Source organism: Rhinolophus sinicus, chromosome 5 (genome assembly GCF_057876585.1).
Source record: "Rhinolophus sinicus isolate RSI-liver-muscle chromosome 5, RSI-T2T, whole genome shotgun sequence".
NCBI classification, from domain to species: Eukaryota; Metazoa; Chordata; class Mammalia; order Chiroptera; family Rhinolophidae; genus Rhinolophus; species Rhinolophus sinicus.
This window is the reverse complement of record NC_142505.1, coordinates 99,851,436-99,873,448: the sequence shown is the minus strand read 5'-3', so window position 1 is coordinate 99,873,448 and position 22,013 is coordinate 99,851,436. Positions and strand designations below refer to the sequence as shown.

The following is a 22,013-nucleotide window of genomic DNA, read 5'->3' as shown; positions in this document are numbered from 1 at the left end:
AAAAATTACATATCTGATGCACACGTGTATTTCCTCTTATAATTCAATTAAACAGTACTGCCCTAGAAGAATGTTTGAAATTAGTACTCTCAGCAAATGTTGTATTCCACACACACAAAAAAAACAACCAAAAAAAAAACAGATATGGAGCATGTTATAATAAACTCGATCACATGACCCACCATTTCTCATGGGTTTTGCTTCTTCTTCCTCTTTGAAAATAGCCAAGGTTTGAATAGAAGCTGTTTGTTAAATGTATGAATTGACAAAATCAAGTTTTAAGGTGTTTCAGAGAGAAATCCAATAATTAAAAATACAATCTTTCTACTGCTTACAATATAATGTATTATTCTGCAGGAATAACATATTCAGTATAGCTGATGAATTATGAAGTTAAATAGAACCTCTGCATCTTGCTTCTCTAGCATTCTTTATACATTAAAATGGTTACACAAAGGCAGATAAAATTTTAAAAAATACTAAATAAAAATAGCAATAATAATAATAAAACTACCGCTTTCACGTATTTACTTTTCTGCTCACAGATGTGCAATGATTCCTCAGGCAGCACTTTGAAAGCAGCCCACTGTTGAATGCAGTAAATGATTCAGCATTCCTCTAGTCATGAAATTCATAGGGGAAGTGCCACGTACCAAATTTGTTGGGTTATGTGATTCCTACAGCACCTTTTAAAACTTGGTCTACAGACTTATTCCCATTGCTCTTCCTTTACCATACCTTTCTGGCAGGACAATTACTATGATGGAAATAAACCGAAAACTAGTTAAATGATACTGCACAATGCCCCATAATGTTTAAGTGCAACATGGAATGATATTTTCATTTGTCTAAATGTGATCACTAACCTTGGGATTCGTGGAAACATCAAAGCTCTGTTTTAAGTAAGGATGTTTCTAAAGCATGGTAATATTAACTTTGTAACTATGGATGACATATTCTCATTTTAAAAATTATTGACTTTTGTCATTGCTTTTCCTAATGTTTGCCTCTTATTGTGATTTTCTTTTAGTCATCTTCATTATTTTTAAAATTAATTAGATAATCCATATTCATTGTAACAAGTTACAAATAAAGTGGAAATATTTTATTTCTTTCAATTTTATAATAGAAATAATATCAGGTCTGAAAAAGAACGTTAAAAGTCTAATAAAACGTCCTGGTTGTCTGGCCTTTGATCTATCACATATGTCAATGAGGAAATGCCAACTCCAAAGCCAATTTCTTACTCCAATAGCCATTAAGATCTAAGGTCTAAAAGACCTTTTTATATGCTAATCTAAAATTAACTTATCTGTAGTTTTTACTTACTGATCCAAATATACATTGGAACTGTGAAAAACAAGTATAATCTCTCTTCTGTGTAAACTGAAGTACTTTTTCAACACTTTTTATTTTATTTTTTTAACACTCAATAGTATTAATCTTTTTTAGCTAGTCTAACATCTACTTTAGAGCGTAGAATATTTCCCTCTCACCTGTGCTCTAGTCCCATTCAAATTCTTATTTGACATCCAACACTTAGTTGTCTTCAGGGCATCTCAAATTCCACACATTCAAAATTCACCATATGATCTCTATGTACAAAAGTGATGAGTGATTGCACTCAGAATGGAATCATTCTTAATATAGGCTTCTCCTCCTCCTTCTCCTCCTCCTCCTCCTCCCCCTCCCCCCTCCCCCTCCCCTCCCCCTCCCCCTCCCCCTCCCTCTTCACTTCCCTTACCTTACCTTATCAGTCAGCGTGTCTTATCAGCCTTGTCTCCTAAATATTTCTTAAAGTCACTGATTTCTCTCTAGCTCCATCTTTAACTATCTAGACTAATTTCTATTCTCTTACTGGATGAAGACAGTAGCTTTCTAAATTATCTCCCTACATCCATTCTTGATACTATTTGTTCATCCTCGAGCAACCAAAGCATTTACTTAAATATGTTAATCAGATGAAGTAACATTTTGCTCAAATTTTCACATTGCCTTTCCCTGTTATCTAAAAAAACGCTGAAAAGAATTAATATTGTCCTACCATCTGTTACCAACTCTGGGCTCTGCTTACCATACCCTTGCTTAATTATTTACTCCTCATAGTATAGATACCAGGGAAAAACCTTTGCCCTGACCTCACTGACCACTGTCCTTTTCCTAATTATATTTGCTCATAACACTACATATCTCAACTTCATAGCATTACGTGTGACAAGTTCCCATTAATTCTGAAAGGAATAAAATGATACCTTAAAATTACCTTTTAAAATACTTAAAGAAAATGCTTATATCTAGAATTTAACTGCAGTCTCTGGCATACATTACATTTAACATGATTCAGACAAGCAACAAAAATAATTCAAAGATTTTAAATAAACACCAAAACCCACAAAAGCACACAGACAAAGTGTTCCACTGTGACCCCAGGCAGTATAGACAACGTGCACCTCCAGCCTAAAAAATACTATCACCTATATGGAGGAAGGGGCTATTCATTTTCAAGATTGCCATTCTAATATAGTCATGGATGAAGGAAAGAATATCCCATGGAAAAAAATCAGAGATATGTTAAACAATCTTTCCTAAATCAGAATTTCTATTAGGCCACGAGATCTGCTTCGGCTTGTAGTGTGGTTATACTACAGATAATGTGATGGGACTGCCGTAGGGAATGTCACAATTTTCCCATAAAGTCATTTGCATGAATAGATGCTTCAGATGGATGGAAATTTTTTAAGTTAAAAAAAAAAAAAATCAGTTTCTCAGTAGGCACTTCCTCAGATAGTCACCAATACATTCACTTTAAGACACAGAAGAATCTGGAAAACCATCAAAATAACCATCTGTTAGAATGGTCTTAGAGGGCTACATTTTCTTATAGCAGAACTGAGCTGACCCAAGAGAATCTGAGAATGAGAGTGGCAGATGGCTTCTGAGGACTACATTGCAAATACTTTTGGTCTAACCTATGGATATGTAAGAAGTAAGGAACAGAAAAAAATAAACTGGCATTTGCTGCATTTACTTTGACACAATGAGAATTGAAGTTATTCTTCAAAAATTCTGATACAGGCTTATGCACATTATAAACTTCAAAATACAGTGCAAATTTTTGCCTACATTGGTACAGGGCATTGCATTGCTCTTGGGCAGCAAGAAAAGATGCCACAGCAGCACACTATCATTGATTTGGGGTTCTGCAAAACTCCCACTTGTTGAAGTGAACTATGAGTTGGAAGGAAAGTGAGGTTTATTATACTACTATATTTGTTTTTATATCAATTCCTAGTTGGTACTTTAAAAATTTTACTTATTTCAAGTCCAGTGTCTGTATCATCTTTTCCTCATAGATTAGTATTATGAACTAGTTTAGCAAAACCTGTAAAAATGTTATGGACTGAACCGTGTCTCCCAAAAATTCCTATGTTGAAGCTCTAGCCTGTATTTGGAACTGGGGCCCTTAAGGAAGTAATTAAGGCTATTTGAGGTCATAAGGGTGGGACTTAATCCCAAAGATCTAGTGTCTTTATAAGAAGAGAGCTCGTGCCCTCCCCCTCCCCCTTCCCTTGCCCCCTTCCTCCTCTCTCTCTCTCTCTCCACACAAGCACACACAAAAGGCCATGTGAACACACAGTCAAAAGCTTGCCCTCTGAAAGCCAAGTACAGAGGTGTCACCAGAAACCAACTCGGCCGGCATCTTGATCTCTGGCTTCTATTCTCCAGAGAATCAATTTCTGTTGTTTAAGCCACCGAGTCTGTGGTATTTTGTTATGGTAGCCCCAGCAGACTAATATAGTCTCTTTAGAGTACCTCATGTTCTTTTTTTGTTTTGGAACAAAGCCATAATAATTTGGACAAATCCACAGCATTTTGAGCATGCCTATAAATATAATTATATGAATTCTTTGAAGTGTTAAAATTATTTGCACCCTAAAAAAGTTTTTGTGTTATCTCAATTTCATGTTGAAGCTGTATTTGACACATTATCAAAATATAACAGCAAATCTGAAATTCTTGAAAACGTGTGGCAACAAAGCTTAATAGAAGATGCTTACTTCAGACTATCTCCTCAATAATTAACAATGACTTGTCCTCAACCATGCCACTACAATCGCATGTTATATAGAATGGACAAAGTCAAGTTTTGCAAACGATGTTAGCAAGAAAGGCGCCTACTAGCTCATGAATTGGATATAAATGCTACTTACCATATTTTGCCGTGTGTAATGCGCACTTTTTTGCCCAAATTTGTAAGGGAAAAATAAAGGTGCACATTATACATGAGTAGCATTAATTCTGTATCTATACAAATGTTTTTAATTATTTTATATATGCTTATGAGTTAAAAGTGTAACTCTAGAAATCAATCATGATATCCATATGCAAAATAATGCCCTGGAATATAATAATCGGTTTTGTTCAACTTACTGACGAACTTGGCAATGACAAAGAGTTCTTGGCCTTCTGTGATGCATAAATATTGTAAATGTGTTACCAGTGCATAAAATTTCTTGTACCTTGTATCTGTTCTTGTGTTTTGTAATTATTTGTTAGATAAAATTTCTTGTACCATAATGTTAAAAAACAAATGCTAAAATTCCTTTATAATACCAAAAAAAAAAAAATAAAAAATAAGTACCTAAATGTAAACAAATAAAAATTTGAATTAAAAAATTAAAATGAACGTTTTTTTCCCTGAAAGTTTGGGCCAAAAACGTGGGTATGCATTATACACAGCAAAATATGGTAATTATCTTTTATTTATAGAATGCTTGTAGTCTTCATAAAATTTGCAAGTCCTAGTATATCTTAGAACTGAATATGGGAACTAAAAAGCAACAAAAATAGGACAGGTTATGTAAATATGCAATTAAAAAACAAAATTCAGAATGAATAATATACTTTTAAAAAGTTATTTTCTGATTTACTAACAGAAGTAAAATGCAAATTAAAACATAATACAATTCTTACCTAGCCAGTTAGCTTTTTTTCCTTTTTAATTTGAGATTATTTTTTTAGAGAAATTGTAGATTCACAGCCAAGTAAAGGGGAAAGTACAGGGATTTCCCATATACCCCGTCACTCTACACACACAGCTTCCTCCATTATCAACATTTCCCATCATAATGGTACATTTTTTACCACTGATGAACCAACACTGAAAGTCCATAATTGACATAACAGTTCACTCTTGGTCTTGTATAGTCTATGGGTCTGGATAATGAATTACGGTATCATGCAGATTATTTGTGTGTGTGTGTGTGTGTGTGTGTGTGTGTGTGTGTGTGTTATTCATTAACCTCACAGCTGAAATATATAGTGATCTGATTTGTAAAGATTAATGTACACACATATTTATAATTTCATTTTTTTAAATAGAAAAATAACATATCCAAATTCTTTGAAAATTTCAAATAGATTCACAGCATATTCAAAGACTAAAAGTCCATGTATTCATTAAAATGATCTTGAGGATATTCTATGATATAGGCAATGATCTATAATAAAATTTTAGAGCAAAATACAAAAAACACTGATGATATGAACTCAATGTAAATAAAATGTGATATTTAGGCAAAGGTTATAATAAATTGAAATATACAAAATATTTTCTCTAAAGAGCAGGATTATGGATGCTTCAACATTATTTTCTTTAATCATTACACGTTCAACTTTTCCAAATTTTCAGTTGTAAAAATACAGAAAGAATTCCACCCTTTTAAAAAGGTGGATATAGGCTAATCTGATGAGTTCAACATGGTGTCTAACTTACTGGATTTATATATTGAAAGCTCTGAACAATTCTGATGATAGTACTTAGATATGAACTTTAAGTAATCCTCCAACTTTATCAAGTCTATTTTCAGAGAGAAGAAAACTGAAAATTCTAAGTATATTAAACATTTGGTCACTGCAGATTCTTAAGTTCATTGAAACTTCTATGCCTCACCCATTCTTTTGTTTATTTCAAAATATGTACATAAAAGACCTTAAACATATAAATACCAGAAGCATTGAACATGTATTAAAATTGAACAAATTTGATTTAAGCTTCTAAATTCCAGGGTCAAGGACCTATCCATTTGCTTACCAGTTCTTGAGAGCGGGTGTACAGGGTCTGACATCATGTAATTTTCTTGGCTTTAAAATCCTGTCCTCAACACTAAATGAGTAAATTGTTAGGAAACAGTTCTTATGGGGTAAAAGCTACTCTGGGCCAGCCCATGTTACCTCACATAAACACAAAATTACTTGAATTAAAAAGAAAGACTAAAACATATATGTACACATATCCATACATGCATGCAGACTGAAGTTGTCTAGAAATCAACTATTTAAATAAGACTTAGTCATAAAGAAGACATAATTTCATGAATTACATTTTTTAAAGTTCAAGCAATATATTCCTAAATTTATGGTAGATCATAAATTAGTCGACCCTTTCAGTTTCATTCATCTTATTTTCTACCTTTCAATGTTTTCCAGCAGTTAAACTAATTTTCAGAAAATAAACTGATAATTCTAATTATATATTGTCCAGTTGCCTAATATGCTAAATAGGCTCAGAGGAAAAGCAAGTAGAGAGTCATTCAACCTCCCTTTAAAGAACAATAGATAAACGCCAGTATTTCCACACGATTGAGTCTCCAAGCAACAATTTCTTTGCTTTTAATTTTAATCAGAGTCAACATTGCCTTTATATTTGTTGTGAAATCTGACACTTTTCTTTTCCCTTTCTTGTTGAAGTTGTCAGAGTCTATATTTTCCCTTCGGTATTTCACTCAGCCTTAATGAAAATTAACCTCACAGTCAAAATAAAATGAAGCTAATGGAAGAAAAGAAGAGGTAATAAGTTTATAAGAAAACTTATGCCATACCTAGGAAAATCAGTGTCAAAAGCTGTGATCATGTTATCACTTGATATAACATCATTAACACAGCTGATGTAAAGTTATCCTGAGTATAAGTAATTGTGTCTGAGAGAAACACAGGTGTGGAGTGTATATACCATCCACTGCATTCCACTCACAGTCTGTGAAGATCATATGTTGTCATCACATTTCATGACCTGCTACCAAAATAGCAGCATCTTTGATGATAAAAGATAATGATGAAGCATGAATGGAAAACCAATTGCGCTCTTTATAATGCAGAAAGCTCACACTGCAAAGTATTTCCATTCTAACAGAAATACACTTCAAACATTCTACAGATAAGTAAATATTTGCATTTCTCTTATCTGGCATATGGGAATACTTCATAGCATGTTCTAGACTATTCTACTTCCTCTATTCCTCTGCCTTCACTTCCCTTCCATGCTCTCTTCTCCTTGACCCCAGAACACATTTCCTTGCTAAATCACATGGCAAGTAATAGTTTCAACTTTGCCTTAAGTCAATACACATAATTCAATCAACTCGATTAAGGATTAAGCACCAAAACTTTGCAACAAGCTCTGTAGCAAATAAAACTCAGGATATAATATCTATAGTATAATTTACATTTTCAAGATGTCAGACTCTCTGTCTATTCACATTCTGTTCACCTGATTATTTTTTGCACACTTGAAGTTCAGGAAACCAAAGAAAATCCACAAGAGAACTTTAGGGCACAACAGTAATCTGTTGTTTAAAATTTCACTTTTCCCAAACCATTCAAAGAAAACAGAATCTACATATAAAATATAATTAAAAAGAAAAATAATCAGCATCTGTCTCTATTTACCTGGGACTCAGAAATAGTTGTTGTGCAATAAATTAGTTTATAATTATTTACTATGATTACTTATTATTTAGTAAAAGTAATTAAGTTTCATTAGTTTGTATGCATTTAGATGACTTTTTTTAAAGTAATCTCTTCACCGACATTATGTAACTCTGTATGTGCCATGCCAATGAAAAGTCTGAATCCTTGAATTTCCATTTTCCTATTTAATAAAGAGGGTCGTGTCTATCCATTCTTCAAAGCCAAACTATCCCAAGCTCCTTTAAAAAGCTACTCAGGTTATTCTAGATCTATCATACAGTGGGTAACATATGTTTTTGGCTATTGATTCTCCTTTTCGGAAATATTCATCTTCTGTTCTGAATATGGTGGTTCACATGAAACCGATTTCATCCATAGATACAAGACTGGTACGTGACTCAAACATGGCCAACTAAAACCTCTCATTTCTCTGCCTCGGTGATTGGTTCAAGGATGCGTACATGACCTCATGAGAACCAAGTGAACATTCTGCAGCTTTTGCTGAATTGTCTCATAGAGTTTGTTTTCGTTCCATGCAGTACTTGGACTGTTGGCAGCCACCTTGCAAACACAAGGAGGAAGTCTGTCTGAGAATGAAGCTAATATGAAAGAGAACTAAGACTTGAAGAGAGCAACTGGATCAAGGGACGTTGTGTGAACCTCTGAATCAAGCAACAGATAAGTTTATACATATTGTTGGAAGTCTCAATTACAAGGGATTTTGCCATTTCCTTAAAATAATTTGGATTGCATTTTCTAAATCCGGCAACCAAAATAATCTTAACTGACACACAGCAATGACCTCTCACTTTAGATTTTTCCATAGAAACTAAAACTGTAAAAATTGACATTTAATAATACATGGGCTTATTTAGCATATATTAATGATTGCTTGTTTTTAACCCTCTGATTGGATTTGATTTCAAGAAAAAAAAATTGTAGAAAAAAATCAGCTATGTTCCCCCGTGCTAAAAGGTGAAACTGAGACACAATAAAACTTTCAAGAGTTTACTTGAGCACAAATCAATTTGAATCAAGCAGCCCCAAACCAAGAGTGTCGGAAGAATTCCATCAACAGCAGCTAGCAGCAAGGTTTTTTATAGAGAAGACGCTGAAGTAAAGAAATTATTTGATTAGTTATAGCTTAAACAGTTGCCTGATTTAGTCAAGCTTAGTTTGTTATTTGTGATTGGCTGTTCTTAGGTTTCCTTTACTTTGATTCCAATGCATTGACTCTAGTTTGGTTTGCTTACAGAGGTTACCAAGGTATTGGAGTCACCCAAGTCTAATAATCTCCTTGTTTAAATACTTGAACACCAGCATATATATATATATATATATATATATATATATATATATATATATATATATATATATATATATATATATTTCCATAGATTTAAGTATGTAAATACAGTGCACAGGGACAAAAATAAGCCTTACCAAAGCAAAATGCTGGTGGGGATACCTCTAGCCTGAACTGTAATAGTAATAGAGAGAAGGGAGGGTCATCCTGTCCAGAAACCTCTCTTATTTATTTACTGGATAGATTATTTAGGAATAATTTTTATCACAATAGCAACACAACTGACAAGGAATGATGGCATTCTACAACAGATGATTTTATTTATCACATTACTTACTTAAACATAATTATGTATAAAATCATGGTAAACTGTGGATCTCTAACGTAACTTTCCAATACCTTAAGTATTGGAAATCCTTAGGCAGGTCTTTCAAAGGATTGTTTTTGGACCTATCAGGGCCAAAACTTCTCTACATATCACCTACTTCATGCTGTTTTGTTATGCTGGGTTATTTATCATCATCATTTATGTCAATCTGTGTTGAGATGTCATTTCTATGTACATTTTTTTTCTAGAGCTTTCTAATAAACTTCTATCTCTGTCATTATCACTTACGACTTTTTCTTCCTAACTGCATGGCTAAGAATTTGACATATGGCACTATCTATCCACCCCCATCCTCCATTTTCTTGGTTCTCTGATTGCATAGCAATACTTTTTCTCATAGTTGTTTCAGTTGCTTTAGTGATGTGGCCTCATATAAGCCACACCATTTAACTGAAAGAACACTTTCCCCCTACATAAATGCAGATCCTACTCTGAGTCAAAAAAAAACCTAGGTATCAAGTTATTTTCTATTCATTACATTAAGCATTTACCCCTGCTGAAAGTTACAAGGATTTTGTTTTTATTTAAATACTGTAAGATTCGCATTCACCAGAATCTTGCACCTAAGATGCACTCAATTATTATATGTTGACTGATAAAAAAATGTTGACTAATAAAGGGAATAATACCATTTATTTTCCCTTCTTGGTTTTCGAAGAAAAACTGTGACATTCAACATAAGTCCTATTATAGGGAGTATGCTAAATTTAGATCTACCTAATTAGCTGAAGTAAGAATTTCTAGGCTGATCAGTAATTCAATAAATTACTAATTTCAACTGAATGCATGTGTCAACACCTAATTAAGAAGGTCATCAACTCAACAAGAATTATGCACCATCTTCATTGTGTTATTAACAACCTCTCAAAGAGCTGCTCTTCAGTCTTCAGGTTCTGCACTGAATCCATTCTTTGAATACAGTTCCTAAACCAAGATTAATTTATTCAAACTTTACCTTTGTGTAAAACCTATTGACTTCAGGCAGACTTTAATGGGACTACTGGAACGTGGGGACTTTCCTGGATTTTCACATAAGAACATTTATATTTTCTTAGAACGTGTGAAAAATCATCTTCTTAGTTTGTATTTTGGTTTTATCGAATAAAACTATTTTCTCCTGAAAATCAGTTTACTACAAATCTCTATGGTATGACCTATTATAGACAGTATTGCATGTTAGGTATTAACCATTTTAAGTTATGATGGTTACTTCTTTTGAGGAATTTCCAGTATTACTTATAAATATTTAAGATTCCTACAGCATACAATGGGATATAATAAAAACTTTCTTCAGTAAGCACCCCTAATTGTATATTGGGAAGAATGGAAATGTTGATGAGTACTAAAGGAATGTTTCATAGAGGTACAATTTCAAATTTTAAGATTGATAAACAGCATTTTGTAAGAAGAATGGAGTGAGAGCAAGTAAAAAGTAATCACAAGGATGAAGGATTGAGCACCACATAATCGCAGAGTGGTCAGGAAACTAACCTTAGCACATCAGTGAGGTGGCTAAAACAGAAAATTAAAATCCAGACAGATATTTTAAAAACATAATTTTGCAGGCAGTACATTCACAGGAGTAAAAATTTTATTCAAACCCTATATAGGTATGTGGAAATTTCTTTAGAAACTCTAAAGTGTAGACTATCGGATATTACTATCAACACACCTCTTCTATAATCTGGAAACCAAAATAATAATGCATTGTTAAGTAGCAAGTATCTAGAGAAAAAATAATCCAAAAAAAATAAATTTGAACATTAGTTAAGAACTATAGTTAAATAGAAAGAGAGACCAAGTAAGGCAAAACAAACAAACAAACGAACGAAAAAAAAGCAGATGAAAAGCCAGTAGAAACCCTAGGATGCAAGAATTTCATGAAAACAAGGTAGAAACAGTATGTTTTCTCCCCTGGTTTTTTCTTGCATGAGAATGAACACATACGGTTTTATCACCACTGTTATTTTTATTTCACAGTTCTTAATAGACAAGCTAACCTATAATTACCAAAGAATGGACAGAATAGTTCTTTCTAAAGGACAGGATAACAGGGCAGCGAAAACACATTTACACTTAACAGGAGGTGATTAGTTGGTAGAATGTGTTAGAAAAGCTGCAAATCCCATAGAACAAGTATCAATCCTTTCATCCAGGGGTTGTTTTTTCATCACTGACTGAAAAATTCAATTTATTAAGCCCTCTTTCAAGTTTTAGAATTGTTCCACGGGAATTATTAGGTGTATTTCCATAATACTACCTACTGTGGATTGTTAGAGACACACAAATACATGGTCACATACAAATGAATGAACTGAAGTCTTTTAAAAATATTTACTATCAAACAGAAGTCTCTCAACATTAAAAAAAAATGTTTTCTAGGTTCAAAACTACATTAAAGAAACATTTTATTTTTTATTTTTAGTTTATTATGTGCCAAACACTGAGGTAGACACAAACACATGTATCTGACCCGCCACCCCCCAAAACAACAAAAAAACAGAATTTTCTCCAGTCAAGTTCACCATTTAGTGAGAAAAATAAGTAGGAAACAATAAAACAAATATTAATGATATAACATAAGTGGGAAAACACTGAAAAGATAGAAGGGAAAGTGGCTATTTTGGAAGCTGAGAAAAGGCAAATTGATAATCGAGTTGGATCTTGAGCAAGTTGTTTTCATATTTTTATTTTTTGTTTTGTTTGTTTGTTTTTCTTGCTGAAAAGGAGAAGTATGTGATAAGCAAAGGGAAAGAGTGCAAAGGTATGGCAAGGTGAAATAATTTCATGTTTCAGTAACACCAAGTTCCATGAGGTTGGACACTAGACGACGAAAAGAGGTGATGATTGATAAGACTACTCTACTTGAAACGGTCACTGCATTTGTCAGTGTTCCCCAGAGACAGAGAACCAGTGGGGAGATATATAGAGATACATAAGAGGAGATTTGCTATAAGAATTGGCTTCATGTGGTTCTGGAAGGCTGCAAGTCCCATAATCTACCCTCTGTAAAATGGAGAACCGGGAAAGCCCGTGGTATAATTCAGCCCAAGTCCAAAGACACAAGAGATGTGATGTCCGAGGGCAGGAAAGGACGGATACCCCAGCTCAGAAAGAGAGAGAGAGAATATGCCTCTCCTTTGCCTTTTTGTTCTATGAAGGCCCTGAAAGGTTTGGATGAAGCCTACTCATATCAGTGAGAGAGGACTTCTTAAATCTACTGAATCAAATGTAATCTCCTCCAGAAACATCCTCACAGGCACACCCAGAAATAATGTTTTACCAGCTAGGTGGGCATCCCTTAGTGCAGTTAATACATTAAATTAATCATCATCACTACCATTAACCCCTAGACTTTTCACAAAACTACTGCTTTCTTGTCATTTAGGTTTCTATTTAAATATTGTAATCCCACCAAGATCCTCTGGGATGCTCTAATCTAAGACAAAATCACACCTCCTTTCCAGTCATATGACATCACCTTATTTTATTCTTACCTGATTTTCACCGTGTTTTGCTTTCACCATAAAACTTATCATTTCCTGATGTTTTTGTTATTTATGTATTTATTTATTATATGTCTCTTTCCACTAATAATATAAATTCCATAAAAGTAGGGTCCATATCCTTGTTCTCACTAGAATATTCTGAAGCACGGACCTTGAGATGTATCTTACATGTACATTAAAGCAACAGATAAGCACACATCAGTCATCATTTAGGAGAGTGACTATTTTAAAAATAAGCAAGTAAATAATCCTAAATCAGTGTCAAAAGCTTCAAGAATAAAAGAAATTATTTCCTAAGATCATAGTCTTGTTCAGTAGGGGTTAATTTTATTTAAAAGCATTATATCTAGGTTATTTAGTCCAAAAAACTAATACTAATGCATTTATTTTCAGACTTAGTAAAAATACAAAGTTTGAGGAAAATAAAAGCTGTCACAGTGAAAGTGAAAAAAGGTTTAATGCCAAAAGCTTAAATTCTAAATTCTCTTTTCAGGTTTCAAGAAAATTGGATACTTATTAATTTCCTAATGGATCAAAGCATTTTTCCCCTACCATCACCAATACCCACTAATAAAAATAAAAAAAAATCATATAATTATATCAAACTACCAGAAAACTAAATTCCATTAGTATCTACCTTTACTTTTGTATACTTTTCTTTCAGGACTCATTCTGGAAACAGATTTGTCCCCCAATGTCTAATTGTTTGAAATATGTCTGCAAGTTCTCTGACATTCCATCCATTAAGAGGTAGAATCTATGTTCCCTCCTTCCCTTGGATCCGGGTAGGTTTGAGGTTTGCTTCTAGTCAACAGAATGGGAGCCTGTATGATTTCTGAGGCTAGGTTATAAAAACCAACGCAGCTTCTGTCTTACTCACTGGAACACTCACTTGTGGAATTCTAAATTATCATGTAACCATTCTGAGGAAGCCATGCTGTGAGGAAGCCGAAGATACATGAAGACACCACATGGAGATCCATCGTTCAAGAGTCCAAGTTAAGGTAGAAGCTGACAGTTAATACCCGTGAATGAAGACACTTCCAGGTAATACTGGTCACTCACTCTCAAGTGTTCAGTCTCTACAGCTGAGGCCACAGGCATCACTAAACAAAGAAAATCTATTTATGCTGTGACTTTCATATATTCTTAAGCCACAGAATCAATTAAAAAAACCCACAAAAACACTGCTGTTCTAAGCCACTGAGTACTGAAGAGTAATTACTATGTAGTAATAGGAATCACTACGCAAAAAGTATAAATAAGTTTTATCAGCATTGACAGATATTCATTAAGTATAGAGTGAAAAAACAGATAATCCTTCAAGAGAGATCTCCATCACAAGAGCCTATCCTCAAATAACCAGTTACTTATTGTGAAGAGGACTCTATTTAGCCTGGAAGAACCCTATCATTGGAAGTCCTAAATAATTTTTACCAGAGATGGTATTATGGTGCTCTAACAACCCAAAACCTCTGTAGAAATGATATGTGCTTAAAGACTTTAATTAAAATGGGATTTGTCTCTTCTACTTGGATTACAGTGGTAATTGTGAACTGGTATCTCTGTCACACATTTAATGTTTTACTTCTAAGTATTTCTGCCTTTAAAATATGCCTCACAAGCATGGGGAATGGCTCTTTAAAATAAACAAACAAACAAATAAAGGAAAACAACAACAGATGATAACCTCTTTCTCATCAGAATTGCTGCACCAGAGAATATATTTCTGACAGTTTGTATGGCTGGTTGAATTAGTTAGACCAAGGTCTGTGTGCAAAGGACTATGGATGAGATTTAAAATATCACTGAGATTTCTGGTCAGAATAATTTAATTTATGAAAGTTAAAACTTATTTTTGCCCAAAGGTGGTCCCTGAAAAAGACAGGTAAGTTTTAGCGAAGGTTCTACATGATGGTAAGGAATGAAAAATCATCTGTTCAGCTTAGTTCTACATATTTTAGATGACACTCCAAGTCTCTTGACGAATCAGAATGTTCTTTTCCTTAACAGAATGCAAAAATTACTAGATTTCAAAGATTATTTTTGTTAGCATTGCATTCCCAAACATTAATAGATATTAGTTATAATCTCAGTATTATTTTGTGTTGAAAATTTTCTATTAAGATTTTGCCATCTAAATTTGAAAACATGTCATCATTCATGAGCAGTTAACTCATCTAAATAACTAGGTTGTAAATTTTGTGCAATACGTGTGTGCTTAACTGGACACTGCCAATTCTATAAAACAGTACTAACCAACAGAAATACAATGTAAACCATAAAAAAAAAATCAGCTGAATATAGAATTTTAAATTTTCTAACAGGCATATTTCAAAAGGTAATAAGAAATTGGTGAAATTAATTTTAAAATACAGTAAGTCCTCACTCAGCATCTTTGATAGGCTCTTGAAAACTTCATCTTTAAGCAAAACGATGCATAATGAAACCAATTTTACCATAAAGCTAATTGACGAACTAGAGTTGTTTCTACAGCATATTTCTGATCACAAAAACATTAATACATTTCTAAATAAAGACCCCAAACACTTCTAATATTAAACATTGAAATATATGTGAGCTACACATACATTTAAGAAATACATGTTAAGTAATATAAGTAAGATGATTTTCCAACCCACTTATTCCAGTTAAAGGTCACCAGTGGCCAGAGCCTCACCCAGCAACACAGGGCACAATGTGGTAACCTACCCTGGACATGGAGCCCTTCCATTGCAGGGTGCACGCACTCACACGCCCACACTCACTCAGAAAGGGACAATTTAAACATGCCAATCCACCTAGCATGTGTATGTCTGGCATGTGGGAGGAAACTGGAGTCCCCAGGAAAAAAACCCACGTAGACTTGGAGAGAATGTGCAAACTCCACAGAGTGGTCCCAGCCAGGAACCAATTTTTTTTTTCTCTCATCAATGTTATAATAAAATAATGTTGAACAAAATGCTATTTGAGGATCTGATACATACATACACACACACACACACACACACACACACACACACACCCCTAATATATAGAGATAGAGATAGATATATGTTAATTATATATATATATATATATTAGTTATATGAATATATATATATTAGGTATATGAATTACATATATATATATATATAATTTAACCTAATATGATACTATCATTACAACATGTAATCAATAAAACATATTTGAATCTATCGAAATAGATTATCTTAACACCAACAGCACATCCCTGTGTGAGAAATACAACCTTACTTCAAGTGTTCAGTAGCCACACGTAACCAGTGTCCACCATGTTGGACATTACGGCTGTAAAATCTCACCTACCACGGAGCAAATCTCAGGTTTTGTGCATTTTTATCTACTTCATTTTTCTCCTCTATGACGAGGCTCTATTTCAAGTACCCCAAATAATAAGTAAACCTATTCGATCTGGGCCCTTTTGTGAAAAATTAAGGAAATGATTTGTTAATTGAAATAAACCTGTATTTATACCCATTAGCTTTAATTCCAAATGCCTACACACGCCTTCAACTCAATATGCAGGTTTAATCAAAGTTTATGAAAATTAGAGAAAGACTAAATGTAATAAATTAATAATTATTTTGGCTTAATTACAAGCTGTGCAGAGACATATTCTTTGACCACCTTCTCTTGTCGTTTCCCACCCTCCATCCCACCAATCACTCCATCATATAATTTGGCTTAATTTCTTTCATGGTCCATGTAACTATTTAAAAATGTGTTATTTAAATCAGTTTATCTGTTTATTGCTTATTTATACTACTACAATATAAGGTCTGTGAGTGCAGGCACATTTCCTTCGTCAAACAGCAATGCTTCTCATTGCTTGGAAGAGTGGACAGCACATTGGAGATGCTCAATAAATATTTGTTCATTGAATTAATATAAATGTCCTCATTACATTTTAAAAGCTTAGGCACTCTTTCATGTAAGTCCCAGTAAGCAAATCAGCTGAAATATGATTTAGAAAGCTTCACCTGAGAGACACCGGCTTCTTAGGCTGTGTCAAGAAAGCAATACAATTCTTATGGTAGTTCATATGGTATACTGTCCATCATCTTTAAAAGCGAGAAATTCAGAAGTGAAAAACTTCACATTTGTGATTTTAGGATAAGAGAAAAGCTTATTCTTTCACCCAAAATATCTGTAGTCTGGCTAATACAACGCTATTAATCCAACATATGAACATGTTTCTTTCTTGTTATTGAAAAAGACTCTCAAATTTAATTAGTCAATAAAGAAATTAAAAGCTTAATGAGAGCAAGAATCCTCTGAGTGTGTTCATGCTGTTATCAGCCTGTGATGTTGTAAAAGATAGGATTATGATTTTATTGCCAGACAACCAAGGAAGAAAAAAGGATAAGGAGGAGAGTTGTGAAAAACCCCCTGGTGAGTGAAATCTCTGAGTGAAAAACTGTTGTGTTTAATCAAGTCAATGGGGAAATTAAATACAAAAGGGATAGCTTCTGAGCATAACCACCGATTGTTTAAAGAAAAGATGGAAAAATAATTTAAGACTGACCTAACAAGATTCCTAGTCAACGTGAAACTATGCAAAATGCTAGGATAGGGCCCACCATCTCTTCCAAAGTACTTTTTAAGTGATCAGAATTGGCATGGGCCAGGAGATAAGTGATAATATTTTTATTTCACTTTAAAAATAAATATTATATGAACTAGAAATTCACTATAAGCTTCTAACTTTTCTCACTCAGATTAAGGCCATCCCTCATTAGGTGTCAAAAGCTTCAGCAACAGAGGTAAAGAGAAAGATGGGTAAAGACAACACTAAACTTGCCCAAAACCCACTGCCATCAGAAGTAGTTTAGAAGGTCCCCCAGATACCCACAGGTTCTCACCACTTCTACTTCCCATGAGACCTTCACTCCTATCACCTTTGTTCTTGTCTATTTCAGATTATCATAAAAAACTTGACTTCACCTCTCATTTCCTACATCTTCACCTCTTTAGGTTCTCTAACACATCTCCTGTTTAGTCCCCCTCTTCTAGCTTTTCACAGTTTCTAAAACTTGCCCATTGTGCTCTGTGGAATTCCTGCTGTAGCATCTTCAAATTCCCCAGTATGCTCAAACACGACTCTGGACGTCCCCTTTCTCATCTTGCTCAAAGTAACCCTGGATTTCCTCTGAGGAGGATGCTGTCCCAGTGGATCATTGTGTGTATTTTCTTTCTCTTTCCTCATAATCCCTGGGCCTGGTGTTAAGTGTCCTCTTTATGCTTCATCTCCAGTTATGGAATTTTCCTTCACCCATCTCTCTGAAATGCTCAAGCTTTGAACCACGTCATCGAATACTGCCATGCCCCTCCTCTTTGTACAGTCAGTTCCTGTCCTTCATCTTATCCCCCCTCATTTATTAAAGATTTTAGTTTCTGTTTCAGGCCCTCTCAAAGACCTCTCCAGCCTTACATCTTAGTGATATCAATTTACAGGAGATGATTCTTCCACCATTCTAATTTCATAGTCCTTTGAAATCTTCTCCTCTAATCACCCTGTCTTTCACCCTATCTCAGCCAAATGTCTGTGGATATACCCATACCAGTAACATTTCCATATTCACAAGTTCAAACATTTACTTTCTGATCACTTCCTACTCTCCTTCTAGCTTTCTCCCTCCATTACCTTAACTTCATTACCTTACCTTAAATTCTTTCTCCCCATACAATTTATTGATCCTTCTACTTTTCATTCTTTCACCATTTTATACTTATCTGATTTAGATTCCAGGATTCATCATTGTAGTTACACACCACTCTACTCCCTTAACTCTATCCTGGTTATTCAGACCAGGAAACTTGGAGTCACTCATGATTCCTCACTTTATCTCCTATCTCTCATCCGATTCACAAGTTAATTCTGACCACTTTTCACCTTTCCCCCTGCCGTCATCCTGCTCCACATAGGATTATTTTTCAATTGTCTCCTAATTAGTTTCCTTACCTGGACCTTTGCTCTTACTCCTCCTTGTGTTCTTAACAGAACAGCTATAATGATCCCATTAAAATTCTTCAGTGTTTCCCCATTGCATTCCAACTAACTTTGAGGACTCTAAAGCCCAGATGAGGTATATTCAAATATTAGTACCATTTCACAGTCCAGGAAGTGAGGCTCAAACAACGACAGTAGTTTGCTTAACGTTAGGCTGCTAAGTGGCTGTACTGATTTTCAATGTTAGGAGTGCTGGCTTCAGAATCTATAACTTTCAGACATTTTCATTATTGGTTTTTAAAATGTGTTTAAAAACCAATAAATCCTGAAGCCTCTACATGCCTGGCTCTGTGACAGACCTCCCCTCTTCCACAATTATTCTTGCCTTTGTGCCTACTCTTTAGGCCACTCTAACCCCTTTGCTATCCCTTAAATTGTTCAAACTGAAATGCTTACAGTTCCTTCAACGACATCAAACTTCCCTCGCTTCTTAGTTTACATGTTCATTTGGCACTTCCAAGTTTTCTGTCCTTCCACTTGCTGATTTCTGCATCATTCGCTGGTATATGCCGTGTCTTCTCTGCCATGAACATGGCGCTCACTGTCCATTTAGTAAGTGGTAACGAAGGGGGTGCAGTGGCATTTGACTAGAGCTGCCCGTCAGGCCTCTGACTCCAGAAAGTCGGTAATCCACTTTACTTCTAAGATGGAGAGCTAAATCTATAGAGCTTTCCAACAAAATCCCCTGGCTCTTTCCCATCCTGAGGTCTTTGCATTTGCCATTCCCTCTACCTGGGAGGTTCTACTGTGTTTTTGCATCGCTGGCTCCAGCTCAGCGTTCATGTTGCTGCATGTATGGTGTCTACTCTGAGACATTTTTCTGACCACACTAACCAACACAGCCATCATCACTCTCTCGCTAACCACTCTAACCCATCAGACAATTTTATTTCCGTCACAGCAAAGTATTTGAAAACGTCTCATACATTTATTCGCATGCATACTAGACTATGAGCTCTATTTGCAACAGCTTTGTTCACGTTGACTGCCCACCACCTAGATGAGAGCCTTCACAAAGAAAGGGATCAATAAATATATCTTTAAATGAATAAATCAGTATTTTTGTCTCTCTCAATTCTAATGGGTAAAAAAAAACATAGCAATCAGTATGGCACTTTCTGATTTTTGTCTGAATTTCAAATTTTGGTAGACAAATATTTACCCATTCTCTACTACAGTTACTATGCATTTACTCAAGTCCATTCCCAATTTATCTTACTTAGTAGGATATAAATAAGGCCCATACAATTTTATCCATTTTTGCAAGATAAGTACTCAGCAAACACAGTCTCTCTTTTAGTCTCCTAGTCCAAGCCTTCAGTAGCAAAAATTTTCTACGATAGAGCAGTAATGTACAGTTTGTAGTCATATATACATACATACTACATAATGTGTGTGTATATATAAATACATGCACACACACACACACAGCGAGATTGTATATTGACACACACATGTAATTATACTTTTGGGTTATTTAGCAGTTTCCTGCCCATATAATTATTTGACAAAATGTTGTTTGTTTTATTACACTTCAAGGTTAGAATAGTAGAGGCAAGCTGCCAGGCTAGCAAATATACCTCATGAGAGAGGTATATTTCTCATGAGAGAAATGCAGATTATTAACAAATGCTATAAAACACCCCCAACACTTTGACGTGTCATGACCAAACAAATTACAAGGGGGTCCTTAGTTCTTAAGGAAAATACTGTAACTCTAATCCTTTCCACATTGATTTATGAATGTAAATCTGACATTTACTTCAATATATACAGGTGGCAAAATAAACCCAAGGTTAATGCTGAACATATAAAAATTCAAAGGAAGACAACATGATGAGAAAACCACATGTTTTTTAGATAAATAGGACACGGTTATTAATTTCAGAGATGCATGAGCCACAATAATAATTAAAGCAATCTACTTTTTCTCAGCCCTTTTATATTGGATATTCTATTTGAAAACACAGATAATGTTATGCAGTAAACACGTTATGATCATTTTTTATAAAATCTTCATTGATTAAATGTCCTTACCATTAGAAGTTCTTCATAAGATAAGATCCCAAAAGATGATTTCCCTGTTGAAGAAAAAAAGTAAACCATGAAAATTAGAAACAATGAGCATTACATCATATGCTATTTAGCTTTCATTTTCAAATTTAAAGTTTTCTTGTTTCTGTTTTTTCTTTTGTTTTACTTTGTTTTAACTCGAGCACACATTTAAATAAGACTATTGTCACTATTTGAATAGTCAAAATACTTTTACATTTTTGAACACTACTGGCCTATTACCAAGTGAAAAAATGCACCAATCATGCAGGGTGACAATCCTGAGATTTTCCACTTCTAATTCTAGCACTAATCATTTAACTTGTATTGGTTTCCTCATTTTATAAAATCACGGAGTTTATTTCAATTAAACTATTGCACATTTAAAATCCTAATTATTTTTAAAGCTAAGCCAAAGTAATTTTAACTAGTTTAAAGAAAAGCTTTAAATATTTTAATTTTGAGATGCCAATTATACACACACACACAAGTATCAAGTTGTATTTCATGTATCTCATGTTTAAATTGGAATTTTAAATTATTAAGTAATTTGCAACTATTTAATTTCAATCAAGAGAAGAACATATTTTCCTTATACTTTAGCATTGTGAACACTGGAAGCCTGAGATGGAACAGAAGAGAGAACATTCTAATTTGTCCCTGAGTGATTTAAATGTTTTTAGAAGAATCTTCTGCTAGTAGAAAATATTTATTTCTCTACCATTACTATTTTCAATCCCTACCATGTTTTTTCCTTTTTTTTTTTCACCACTACCATACTTTAAATTTGGACTACCAACTTAGAATTGAGCAAATGCAATAGATTTCCAAAATCAGAAGGCTGCTGTGAATCACTTTCAATAAGAGAAGAAAAACAAATGAATTACCGCCAGCATTAAGCTGTGGAATTGAAATTACAAGCACTCTAAGGAGTAATTATAGTATGTGGTCCAAGGATCCTGCTGCTCAGGTCCATTA

General features: G+C 34.2%; 1 long non-coding RNA gene across 1 annotated transcript in view; it reads right to left on the bottom strand.

Annotated features, from left to right (window-relative positions):
- The window catches only part of LOC148758296 (uncharacterized), a 1,912,057-nt gene that overhangs the window by 1,570,855 nt on the left and 319,189 nt on the right, over positions 1-22,013 (bottom strand). Inside the window, exon 3 of the long non-coding RNA XR_016021446.1 lies at positions 21,021-21,064. This is a non-coding gene — a long non-coding RNA (uncharacterized LOC148758296). The remainder of the gene's footprint in view (positions 1-21,020; positions 21,065-22,013) is intronic.